Genomic DNA, 14,323 nt, shown 5'->3' with positions numbered 1-14,323 from the left:
GCATACGTCAAGAACAAGACACGCACGCGTCTGTCAGTGGAACAGGACCTGCGTGTCGCGCTGTCCACTATCTCTCCCCGCATAAAGAGACTCTGCTCCCAAAAGCAGGCGCATGTGTCCCACTAATGCGCACAACATATTTCTTTGTTTTGTATTTCTCTCAATATTTACAATTCTGTCATGATTATTATTGTTACATTATTATAGTTGTGAGTTACCCGTTTGGTTCAGATGTGAAATAATAATCTCAGAATGAGCATTGAAATGAGAATTACATTTTAAGGCATTATTTTAAGCCCCCCCAAAAAAGCATTGTTCCATTGATTGATTATACAGGCCTTTGATATTTTATTTGTGTGAAGAATTCCCTCTGAGTCTCCTCCCATATTGTACAATCCTTGAGGGCCACAATGTTATTTAATTTAGCGATAGTTTGACTGACCTATGCATTCTTGCCCATCCATTACAGTTCATTTATGACTTTTATTATCTTGTTAAAATTCATTGGGGCAATACTTATGTATTATATATAAACACACATTTTCAAACCAATTCATCGTGTATTGTTTTTAGTTTAAGCTCCGAGGCATTTTTTAAATCTTCGTAGAGTTGGGGTGCCTTGGAGAAGGGGGAAAGCTTCAGGGGTGCCTTGGTTAAAAACAGTTTGGGAACCTCTGCCCTATACAGCCGAGCTCTTGATGGGTGGATGAGATCCAACCCTGGCAAAACAGTCTCCATCTACCAGATTGCAGGACTTGTGAATGAGGCCTTCTTGTCAGCAGTGACACCCCGTAATATCACTTCTGGATTCAAGTCCACTGGGATTTTTCCATATAACAGAGATATTTTCCCTGAGGAAGCGTTTGCATCATCCATGGTGTCAGACCGGCCAAACCCTGAGCTGCAGCCTGCATCCACTGGTCCATCCACTTCAGATGATCCATCCCCTGCAGATGATCCACCTTCTGCAGTTGAACTACCTGCTGCAGATGATCCACTCGCTGATGCTAATCCATCCACTCCGCCTGGTCCTCATGGATGCGCCTCGCCAGCTGACTCAGATGTGCCATGTGTTCCCAGCCAACCTGGACATGTGTCTCCTCGTGAAATCCTACCACTTCCCAAATGTCCCCCCAGAGCACAAATCAAAAGAAAGCGTGTACTGGCCGAGAGGCTGTTCCAGAGGGGGGGGGAGGAAGAGGGGCTGTTCCAGAGGGGGGGGGGGAGGAGGAGCTGGACGCTCGCATCACACGCAGGGTGCAGAGGGCCGCACGCCAGCAGGCCGATCAGGAGCAGCTGAAGAGGCTCCACAGAGCCCAGGACATCCTGAGACAGCTGGAGCAGGTGGAGGAGAGGCGGGGGCAGCTGGAGGAGAGAAGCGTGGCTGTGGAGAAGGCCCTGCGAGGGGAGGCCGGTATGGGCAGACAGGATGATGCTCTGATGCAGCACTGGTTGAAACTCCCTCTGGAGAAGAACTCCCTCGTGCACTACGAGTCTGAGCTCATGATCTTTGCTCGGGAGCTGAAGTTGGAGGACAGACAGGGCCGCCTGCAGCAGGAACTCCGAGAGAGGATGGCAGTGGATGACCACCTGAAGACGGAGGCAGAGCAGTCAGAGGAGCGTGTGATCCTGGGGGAGATGTTGGAGGTGGTGGAGCAGCGTGATGCCCTGGTGTATCTCCTGGAGGAGCAGCGTGTGAGGGCCCGTCAGGAGGACGAGGACCTGGAGGCCCTCACGCTGTCCCGCGGCCTCGGCCTGCACTGGGCCTGAGCCCTGTGACATCACTTCCTCTCACACGCCGACCCAACCAGCCGTGTGACATCACTGTGCCACGGGAGTCTGGAGGATCAGATTTAACGAGTGCTGCTGTTTATGCTCTGGCCTGGGGGGTCCTCCGCACACCCCCCACAACCTTTTAATGTAATTCTGTTTCAATGGCACTGTTTATATAAGAGAAAATACTTGTAATGTAAGGTGTGTTGAGGGTAGTGGTGGTGTGTTGTGAGTAGTGGTGGTGTGTTGTGGGTAGTGGTGGTGTGTTGTTGGTAGTGGTGGTGTGTTGAGGGTAGTGGTGGTGTGTTGTGTTGTGGGTAGTGGAGGTGTGTTGAGGGTGGTGGTGTGTTGAGGGTAGTGGTGGTGTGTTGAGGGTAGTTGTGGTGTGTTGTGGGTAGTGGTGGTGTGTTGAGGGTAGTGGTGGTGTGTTGTGGGTAGTGGTGGTGTGTTGAGGGTAGTGGAGGTGTGTTGAGGGTAGTTTAATGTTTTCACATCACAATGCTTTCTAATAGTATGTTTGACTTCGTAACTTCTGTTAAAGCAATAAAGCAATTCTGACTTTGAAAAAAAAAAAAAAAGCGTGTGAAGACAGCCATCCTAACTGATACTCCAGAGAAGCAGACAATAGAAAAGGCTTATGAAGAGAGACAAAAGAAACTGGCAGGGAAAAAGCAAAATAGCAAAGAAAAGGGAAAACCCAAAAAGAAAGCACCCAAAAAGAAAATCATAGATAGCAGCTCTGAGGAGAGTGATATCGCAGTCCCACTTGATGAGGAGTTTGACGGAGAGCTCTGAGGATGAAAGAAGTGATCTTGGAAACACAGATCTGAACGTGGGTGACTTTGTCCTAGTTAACTTTGCAACCAAACGCAGGAGTGTCCGTTACGTTGGCATGGTTGAGAAAGTTGAGGATGACGAAATACTTACACAATTCCTCAGAAGAATCCAGGGAAACAAGAAAGTGTGGGAGAGACCCACGTTTGCTTTAAAAGACAATGATGTGGCACATGTTCCTAAAGGTGATGTGGTGAAGAAGCTGCCTCAACCAAATAGGCCTGGAGGAACCACACGGAGAGAGCAACTCTTCACCTTTCCCTGTAACCTTCAGGGCTGGAATGTAGAGTAGGCCTTGTTTAAGAGTATGAGGCTGATGTTCTAATCCAGGTGGGTCTAGCCTGTGTCCTGAGTCCCAGGCTGTTCTAGCTGTTTCTGATGGTCCTATGTTCTGACCCCCAGAGTGTGTACTAGCTGGTTCTGATTATGGGTCCATGTTCTGACCCCCAGACTGTGTATTAGCTGGTTCTGATTGTCCTTTGCTCTGACCCCCATACACTAGCTGGCTCTAAAGGTCCTGTGTTCTGACCTCCACACTGTGAATGTTAATTAAATAAAACATTTACAATTATATTATGTTGTATTTGATTTACTGTTTAGGTACTTTGGGTTACTTTCAAGTATTTTTAAAAATGTGCTTAATTGACCAATCCCCATAATTCTGTTACTAGTCCAACATTAGTTTTGGAATGTGTGGTTGTCAATCTAGCTATCAGGATTCTAATTGTTACAACATGTGTTGTTATGGTAGTTTTAAAGTGGAAAAAGTAAGTGGATCAGCTTACCCCCAACTGGTTCACTTTACCCCCTTGATTTCTCTGGTCGGTCTCAGTTTACCCCTAAGATGAGGTAAAGTGAGACACAAGACCACTTTTTAAAAAACAATCATATTTTCATTGCCCTTTGTCCTGAAGACATTCTGAGCATTTCCATAGCGAGAAAACATCCTGAATTAATGGGAAATGTGTAAATTTTACTGATTTACTCATTTTAGCTTGGCTAGAGGGGAGCAAATGTAAAAAATGTCCCACATTACCTCGCTCTCCCCTATGTACCTTGCTCTAATGCTAATGTTGAAAACATTAGGACACAGGAATTGCACACTACCTGACTACTTGAGAAATACCTGAACACTTTCATTTTCATCTTATTGAACTTTGCACAGCATGTTACACTATGGAACACTGATGTGATTCCTACTGAACAGCTATGGTTCACCCAGATAATGTCTGTGTTGCCCTTGGAGAGACTTAAATATGACCCGCAGGATAAGATGGATGTGTTTCCTGAAGTGTGGTCCCCCTTCTTATCTTTTATGGAAGAGAATCCTAGACGTTATTTGAGATCCACTTTTTTTTTCCTTTGTTCCTTTTTTTAATTTTAATTTTTCTCTAGCTTGCATTTATCTTTTAGATATAGGAACTCTTATATCTACGTGGTTGTTGATGGTGGTAATGCCCCCCCCCCCCCTTCCCTCATTGCACACACATTTTTGTTTTATTTTTTTGTCTCTAATGTGGTTTATTGTCTTGTTAGTTTGCTGTTGTGTTTTGTCTTTTAATTACTTTATTTTTCTTACTTTCTACTTTATGGAGTTATTTGTTTCCCCTTAATGTCTGTCCCTGTTGTGACGTCTAGATGTTTGTTGTTTGATAAATGTACCCCAAAAAAAGAAGAAAAAGAAAGAATTGTAAACCAACACATACTTAAACATTTTACATTTTAAAACATTACGCATAGAGGACAACTATGGAAACAAGTCTGCAGTAAACATGTTTTTCAGCCCTACGAATGATGTTAAGGACAGAAATTAAATAGGTCCTGATGTGCAACTTGTTTCTCGTAGGGGGCTGCTAATACCACATTTCGCGACTATTCCTCAAACGGGACAGGATTCAGGACATCATAATACACGTCCCTTAGCAACGTCTCGTAAGCATCAGTCGAATGATGCGCCAGGCTGTTGTTGTTGTTGTTGTGCAACTAAGTTGTTTTTGTTTGAAGAACAAATGGGTCAGATTATTCTCATTCCTCCAACGGATTTCGGGTCAACAGTCATGTTACGCCGTAGTCCTCGCTTGAGTGGGTACTACCAGACGGACTAAGACGGTAACGGCAGCGTGCTCTCTTACAAAGAGAGCCCTGTGAGATACAAAGAGACACAGAGGAAGAAGAGACAGGCAGTGGCCCCCTCCAGTATGACCCCAGCACCTGCTACTGTTCTGGCCCCAGCCCCGGCCGTGCCCCCCAGGGTGAGTCTGGCCCCAGCCGTGCCCCCCAGGGTGAGTCTTCCTCCCCCAAGCCTGCACACGTCCAGTGAGGGCCTCTCCAGTCAGTCAAGCCACCGATCCCAAAGCCAGAGTAGCACTGACACCTCTGGGTACACTTCCTCTGATGGCTCCCAGAGTGCCAGGACTACCACTGCCAGCTGTGGCTTGGCCTCATCTCAGGCAGCAACACAGAGGGGCACAATGGATGTGATCTGCTCTTATGCTGGTGCGTTCTATATCGTGGAGCTCCGCCCCATAGGGGAGCTCTGCTCCTATTGGTTTACCCCGCTACCTAAAGTAGCCAATGACTGAATTTTTCAATGCCTGCGCCCGCCCTGGGGTGCTATATAAAGGGGCGTCCTTCGATCCCTCATTCTCCCAAAAATTTCAGCACGGGTTTATATCTGAGACTGAGAAGGACGACTACTGAGACTGGAGAACCCGCCAGACTTTTCCCTTCAAGATATGGATCGTCCGCCGCCTATGAAGAAGTTCCTCCGGGACGCCTGCCGCTGCGACTTCCAAGCAGCGGAGGACAAGCACGACTACTGCCACGTCTGCCTCGGCCCCGAACATGCATGGCAGATACATTGATGACATTTTATTGTTTTTTTCGGGGTCAGAAGAAGAATTGCTACTGTTCCACAGTACTCCAGAACCTGTGCTCCGTACCCTTCACACCTGTACAGTACCACACTGACGGTAACAAGGTGCAGTTCTACCTAGATAACGCCTCGACAGCCAATGCTTTTTGTGTCAACTCCACAAATGAGAACATCAGATTGAGTATTGATTAGTCAAACAGAAATTAATTTCCTTGATTTAAAAATCATCAAAACTGACAAAGGGTCACTTCATACCACTATTTACAAAAAGACCACAGACCGCAACACCATCCTTAGAGCGGATAGTTTTCACCCCTCCAGCTTGATCAAAAATATACCATTTGGGCAATTCCAAAGGCTGCGGCGCATCTGTGACAGCCAGTTTGGATGTACCACTCTGAAGTTCCCCAAAAAGCACATCCTGTCACAACTGAGACTGGCCCGGGAGGACTGTAAACCTGAGGAGGAATGAGGATGAGGACGCGTAGCCTCGCCTGCTGCGGAACGAACTGAACGACCCGTTAGGATTTCAACCACCCCACCCCGTAGGCCCTGAGGAGGTGCTGTCTGTCACACACTCACTGTCATATAGGGTGCGTTCATAAATACGCCCTGTGCTCTCTGTCCGTTCGGAAAGAGGATTTTGAGGAAAAGGCATGTGATATACCACATTTCGCGACTATTCCTCAAACGGGACAGGATTCAGGACATCATAATACACGTCCCTTAGCAACGTCTCGTAAGCATCAGTCGAATGATGCGCCAGGCTGTTGTTGTTGTTGTTGTGCAACTAAGTTGTTTTTGTTTGAAGAACAAATGGGTCAGATTATTCTCATTCCTCCAACGGATTTCGGGTCAACAGTCATGTTACGCCGTAGTCCTCGCTTGAGTGGGTACTACCAGACGGACTAAGACGGTAACGGCAGCGTGCTCTCTTACAAAGAGAGCCCTGTGAGATACAAAGAGACACAGAGGAAGAAGAGACAGGCAGTGGCCCCCTCCAGTATGACCCCAGCACCTGCTACTGTTCTGGCCCCAGCCCCGGCCGTGCCCCCCAGGGTGAGTCTGGCCCCAGCCGTGCCCCCCAGGGTGAGTCTTCCTCCCCCAAGCCTGCACACGTCCAGTGAGGGCCTCTCCAGTCAGTCAAGCCACCGATCCCAAAGCCAGAGTAGCACTGACACCTCTGGGTACACTTCCTCTGATGGCTCCCAGAGTGCCAGGACTACCACTGCCAGCTGTGGCTTGGCCTCATCTCAGGCAGCAACACAGAGGGGCACAATGGATGTGATCTGCTCTTATGCTGGTGCGTTCTATATCGTGGAGCTCCGCCCCATAGGGGAGCTCTGCTCCTATTGGTTTACCCCGCTACCTAAAGTAGCCAATGACTGAATTTTTCAATGCCTGCGCCCGCCCTGGGGTGCTATATAAAGGGGCGTCCTTCGATCCCTCATTCTCCCAAAAATTTCAGCACGGGTTTATATCTGAGACTGAGAAGGACGACTACTGAGACTGGAGAACCCGCCAGACTTTTCCCTTCAAGATATGGATCGTCCGCCGCCTATGAAGAAGTTCCTCCGGGACGCCTGCCGCTGCGACTTCCAAGCAGCGGAGGACAAGCACGACTACTGCCACGTCTGCCTCGGCCCCGAACATGCATGGCAGATACATTGATGACATTTTATTGTTTTTTTCGGGGTCAGAAGAAGAATTGCTACTGTTCCACAGTACTCCAGAACCTGTGCTCCGTACCCTTCACACCTGTACAGTACCACACTGACGGTAACAAGGTGCAGTTCTACCTAGATAACGCCTCGACAGCCAACGCTTTTTGTGTCAACTCCACAAATGAGAACATCAGATTGAGTATTGATTAGTCAAACAGAAATTAATTTCCTTGATTTAAAAATCATCAAAACTGACAAAGGGTCACTTCATACCACTATTTACAAAAAGACCACAGACCGCAACACCATCCTTAGAGCGGATAGTTTTCACCCCTCCAGCTTGATCAAAAATATACCATTTGGGCAATTCCAAAGGCTGCGGCGCATCTGTGACAGCCAGTTTGGATGTACCACTCTGAAGTTCCCCAAAAAGCACATCCTGTCACAACTGAGACTGGCCCGGGAGGACTGTAAACCTGAGGAGGAATGAGGATGAGGACGCGTAGCCTCGCCTGCTGCGGAACGAACTGAACGACCCGTTAGGATTTCAACCACCCCACCCCGTAGGCCCTGAGGAGGTGCTGTCTGTCACACACTCACTGTCATATAGGGTGCGTTCATAAATACGCCCTGTGCTCTCTGTCCGTTCGGAAAGAGGATTTTGAGGAAAAGGCATGTGATATACCACATTTCGCGACTATTCCTCAAACGGGACAGGATTCAGGACATCATAATACACGTCCCTTAGCAACGTCTCGTAAGCATCAGTCGAATGATGCGCCAGGCTGTTGTTGTTGTTGTTGTGCAACTAAGTTGTTTTTGTTTGAAGAACAAATGGGTCAGATTATTCTCATTCCTCCAACGGATTTCGGGTCAACAGTCATGTTACGCCGTAGTCCTCGCTTGAGTGGGTACTACCAGACGGACTAAGACGGTAACGGCAGCGTGCTCTCTTACAAAGAGAGCCCTGTGAGATACAAAGAGACACAGAGGAAGAAGAGACAGGCAGTGGCCCCCTCCAGTATGACCCCAGCACCTGCTACTGTTCTGGCCCCAGCCCCGGCCGTGCCCCCCAGGGTGAGTCTGGCCCCAGCCGTGCCCCCCAGGGTGAGTCTTCCTCCCCCAAGCCTGCACACGTCCAGTGAGGGCCTCTCCAGTCAGTCAAGCCACCGATCCCAAAGCCAGAGTAGCACTGACACCTCTGGGTACACTTCCTCTGATGGCTCCCAGAGTGCCAGGACTACCACTGCCAGCTGTGGCTTGGCCTCATCTCAGGCAGCAACACAGAGGGGCACAATGGATGTGATCTGCTCTTATGCTGGTGCGTTCTATATCGTGGAGCTCCGCCCCATAGGGGAGCTCTGCTCCTATTGGTTTACCCCGCTACCTAAAGTAGCCAATGACTGAATTTTTCAATGCCTGCGCCCGCCCTGGGGTGCTATATAAAGGGGCGTCCTTCGATCCCTCATTCTCCCAAAAATTTCAGCACGGGTTTATATCTGAGACTGAGAAGGACTACTGAGACTGGAGAACCCGCCAGACTTTTCCCTTCAAGATATGGATCGTCCGCCGCCTATGAAGAAGTTCCTCCGGGACGCCTGCCGCTGCGACTTCCAAGCAGCGGAGGACAAGCACGACTACTGCCACGTCTGCCTCGGCCCCGAACATGCATGGCAGATACATTGATGACATTTTATTGTTTTTTTCGGGGTCAGAAGAAGAATTGCTACTGTTCCACAGTACTCCAGAACCTGTGCTCCGTACCCTTCACACCTGTACAGTACCACACTGACGGTAACAAGGTGCAGTTCTACCTAGATAACGCCTCGACAGCCAACGCTTTTTGTGTCAACTCCACAAATGAGAACATCAGATTGAGTATTGATTAGTCAAACAGAAATTAATTTCCTTGATTTAAAAATCATCAAAACTGACAAAGGGTCACTTCATACCACTATTTACAAAAAGACCACAGACCGCAACACCATCCTTAGAGCGGATAGTTTTCACCCCTCCAGCTTGATCAAAAATATACCATTTGGGCAATTCCAAAGGCTGCGGCGCATCTGTGACAGCCAGTTTGGATGTACCACTCTGAAGTTCCCCAAAAAGCACATCCTGTCACAACTGAGACTGGCCCGGGAGGACTGTAAACCTGAGGAGGAATGAGGATGAGGACGCGTAGCCTCGCCTGCTGCGGAACGAACTGAACGACCCGTTAGGATTTCAACCACCCCACCCCGTAGGCCCTGAGGAGGTGCTGTCTGTCACACACTCACTGTCATATAGGGTGCGTTCATAAATACGCCCTGTGCTCTCTGTCCGTTCGGAAAGAGGATTTTGAGGAAAAGGCATGTGATATGCATCAAAGGTTCCAACAACGGGGCTACCAACCCAGCCTTCTTGATCAATCCCTCACCAAAACCAAAGCTCTGGAGAGAGCTAACCTCCTCAGACCATCACACCGAGCCCAAAAACCCAAACAGATCTATTTTGTCACTCGATACAGCAGGGAGGCGGCTCGCATCAACAACATCATAAAAAAGAACTGGAGCATCATAGAAAGTGACCCATATTTGTATGATGCACTCCCAGAGCCGCACCCACCCTCAAGGACAAACTGGTGCGTAGTGACATGGTGCCTAAAACCAAACAGCATTGGCTATCAGCCCCTGAAGGCCATTACCAGTGTGGACACTGCAATTATTGTCAACACATGATCAGAACCAAGCACTTCACAGATACAAGTGGCTTCAGGTACCAGCTAAAGTCTTTTTCCAACTGCAACACCACATATGTTGTTTACAGGCTGGAATGTGGATGTGGTTGCTTCTATGTGGGACGCACTAAGCGTAGACTGAGGGACAGATTCGCAGAGCATGTTTATGCCATCAGAACATCCAATGACCAATATCCTATGGCTAAGCATTACCAACAGGCTGGCCATAGCAGCCCCAGTTCTTTAAAAGTGGTGGTTCTGGAAGTGGTCCACTCCTCTCGCAGAGGAGGGGACAGGCTCAAACTGCTCCTACAAAGGGAAACATTTTGGATTTTTAAACTCAATGCCATGGTTTCCCCTGGGTTAAATGAAGAAATTGATTATTCTCCATTTCTGTAATTTTTGTATGGCCATACAGCTGTTTTTAATTTTGTTTTGACATTGTTTTCAATCATATCTATATATTGTGGTGTTTGGTTTTATTGTACATAATTGGTGTTTCATGGTACATATTTACCTGTATAACCCATGTTGACCACTAGGGTAGTCACCTCCACCCATTGATTATGATGTCACTTCCACTCATTGTCTTCATAAGTGAAATGTTTGTACCAGTACTCCATGTGCCCTGAGGAAGGTCAGAAGACCGCAACGCCGACGCGCATAGCCACTCCTAATAAAGGCTTTTTAATTGTTTCTACAATAAGAGTGCCTTGGTTCCCCTTTTTTCTTGGATATTACTGCACCTCTCTCCAAAGAGCACCTTATTGGGATTATTACTCTCCAAACAGAAGCGCTTCTCTCCTCTGCTTTCTGTATGATTATAGAGTTTACATGTTCAAGGAAATATTGTATGATAATAGAAAGGTACACTTTAATTAAATTAAATAAGTAACAAAGAACACATTTATTATCACAATTGCATTGTGTTCCATGTCTTTCTCCATTGAATAAATAATGCCTAGTTGAATGGCTAAACAAGACAACTGTCTGGACAGTACTATATACAGTATATTCTCATGCTAAAATCGACTGTAAATCCAGATTTTAAAGTTGATATTCTTCCCCGTGGAGCATGCCCCCATAACCTGTGCCCCACCCAACATGTTTAGCTCCAGCCGCCACTGGTATAGCTATATAGAGAGAAATGTGTCATTTGCCGTAACGCAAGTAAGCCTACGTGTTAGCTAGCAAGCTGGGCTAGCTAGCTACAGTGTGGTGTTAGCTAGCTAAGGCGTGGGTTAGCTAGCAAGCAGAGGACTAGCTAGCTACAGTGTAGTCCTATGTTAGCTAGCAAGCAAATGTTTGCAATGTAGCAGATGAGTTTTATGAAGACACTGCCGTCTAGAAAATGCAGCCACATTATTAACTAGCTACCAATTGATAGCAAGCTTCACAGTAGCTAGATTAATTTGTGCAGTAGAGTGATACAATTAAACAGAACTAGCTGTGTTGTATAACACCATGTAACCCAGTACAGTGCAAGTCATATTTTAGAGTCAGGCCAAATTATAATATTCTGCCTGATCACTTATGGAGTCAAAACTAGATTGAAAGGTGTGCGTGCCTTGCAGACAGCTCCATGTGGAAGAAAAAAAACTTGCAGGGGTACGTTTATTGTGGGCGAGTGGTCAGCTAGGAAGGTAGGAGGTAGACAGCCGAGGGGCTTTGAACATTATTTTTGTCCTTTTCGAGTCTTGCAGCTGCAGTAATGAAATGGAGCACAGACGCAACTGAGGAGAAAGGCACAGAGGAACGGTGTACTCAATGAGTTTGTATTGTCCTGACAGATTCAGCCCCGCCACTGACGGGCTGAAGAGGTTCCTAAATAATAACAGTTATTCTATCTGTCTCTTCCTCTCTCAGTGGCCGCGTGTCTCTGTCTCTGCCTCCTCCTACTACCGGGGGAAGTGGAGAAGCAAGAAGAGGTTTTTGAATGACGACAGACGCCGTGTGTAAGCCTTATATAGGCGGACAATTGAGGAGAAAGGCAGTGTAAAGGTCTCTAGGCATAGAGGAACGGTGTACTCAATGAGTTTGTATTGTCCTGACAGATTCAGCCCCGCCACTGACGGGCTGAAGAGGTTCCTAAATAATAACAGTTATTCTATCTCTCTCTCTTCCTCTCCCAGTGTCCGCGTGTCTCTGCCTCCTCCTACTACCGGACGCGTTATATAGGCGGAGGGTCCCGTCCCTCGTGACACAAGCGTCGCCTGGGCCAGCCAATGGGCTGGCGCAGTGTAATTCAGCTTCTGATGAGGTCACGCAGGGGGCGTTCCCATAGTGAGATACGAAACGAATACTGTGAAAGAGAACGAGTCTGATCACTGACACCTGTCCGTAATCAGACCGTCAACCCTCTCCACCAAAAGTATGGCTCCCTCTACAGGCCAGAACGCGCCATGCTCCCCACAGTCAGACTACGCTTCAGAGCACCTTACATGCACCGGAGAGGAAGGGAGGTGGAGACACACGAGAGTAGGAAACTTGACCTCAGCTTTGTTAATTGGTGTTATGGTTGTTAGTTGGTATGTTATGGTTGTTAATTGGTAGGTTATGGTTAGTTGGTTTGTTATGCAGAGTGTGCGAGAGATATACACACACAAACCAACAGAGTCTCACACTAAAACAAACACACTCTTCCTCATACTGTCATTCTCTCCCTCACATGAGGCTCACCACAGACCAACAAAGTATCACACGCACAAAAACACACAGTTATCCCACACTGTCATTCTCTCTCTCTCACACTCTCACACTCTCTCTCACACACACACACACACACACACACACACACACACAAAAACGCACACACTCCCCTACACACTCAGTCATAGACACACAAATGCACACGGGTAGGTTAGTGGATTGTGTGTGGGGGGCAGTTAAATAATGGCTACACATTCTCTCTCTCTCTCCCCTCCGTCCCTCTCTCTCTCCCCTCCGTCCCTCTGTCTCTCTCCTCCGTCCCTCTCCCCTCCGGATCTGCAAAGAGGAGTGGACCAACATCTCTCCTGAGATGTGCACAAACCTGGTGACCAACTACAAGAAACGACTTTTATATAATGTGTTTTTTCGGGATTTGTTGGTATTCAGACTTTCACTGTTAAAGTAAACCTACCATTAAAATGATAGATTGTTCATTTCTTTGTAAGTGTGCAAACGTACAAAATCAGCAGGGGATCAAATACTTATTTCCCCCACTGTATATGTGTGTGTGTGTGTGTGTAAGGTTCATGCAAGTCTTGCTCTTTATTATTGCATTATTAGCTATCGGCCAGGGGGGTATTCCACGAACGTTGACTAGTATATCGGCGATAAAAATAAATGCCGCGATCAGGCAACTCGAGATTGGAATTCAAGCCTCAGGTGATTCCTCGAACGAGGATCAGGCTTGTGTCATGAGTGTTCATAGAACACCGGCTTAGAAATCCTCGATATGGGCGAGTGCACGCAGGCATAAAGAGCCCCGAAGTGTCGAACTGTCGAAATGAAGATTGATCTTTATGAAGACGAAAAATAAGATGTAAAATAGTGTAATACTGCCGCAATTAACAAGGCGAGGGAAATGGTTTGGCAAGAAATTGCTGACCGATTAAATGCGTAGGTCATACTAGCTAGCCCCAGTTATTGTTATATGTTCATATTTTAATAAAATTATATTTACTACTGTGGTGATATCAGCAGCAGGCTACAAACCGCCATATCGTCACGATGGCCTAGTGGTATTGACCGCTGCCATGGTATTTATTCGTCATTTTAAGACGGTGGTTCAAATCCCTCCAGACACACTTTTTATTGCATTTCGTTGTCTGAATCTAATCTAAAATCTCATCTAAACAAGTATATAGGCCAGGGGTCGGCAACTAAGTTTGGCCTTGGGCCCCAAAAAAATTGAGCCACTAGATGGCGGGCCCGAACATAATCAAAGGCTAAGTTAAGTAATTGATTGTTTAAAAATGTGACGTTCTAATGCTTTGACTTTTCTTTCGAAAAATGTACACATCGCTAGTCAACTAACACAGCTTGTTTTGTGAGCCTGCTAACAATGTAAAGTAGTGTTATCAACCCTCTCCTCGGGGCGCCCCAGCCGCTCCACATATTTGATCTGTTCCACCACCAGCACACCTGATTCAATTAATCAAGAACAAACCATAATTGCTTTGTACTTGATTAGTTGAATCAGGTGAGCTGGTGGTGGAACATATCAAATATGTGGTGCGGCTGGGGCGCCCCGAGGAGAGGGTTGAGAAACACTGAACTAGGTAGCAGTCCAATCCATTACGTTGCAGTATTTTGGCTTGACTAGCGAGTTTGTGTTATGATTCTCAACAACGTTGAAACGTAGTTTCACCCTTTTCCATATTTTTGAATAATAAATGTGTGGACTGACGATGTAGCGCAGCCTAACTTATTCTAATGATTATTTAACATACTTTTGTTCTGATAATTATTCCC

This window comes from Nansenia antarctica, assembly GCF_963989245.1.
Source record: "Nansenia antarctica genome assembly, chromosome: 3".
Classification (NCBI taxonomy): domain Eukaryota; kingdom Metazoa; phylum Chordata; class Actinopteri; order Argentiniformes; family Microstomatidae; genus Nansenia; species Nansenia antarctica.
This window is presented reverse-complemented; position numbering follows the sequence as displayed.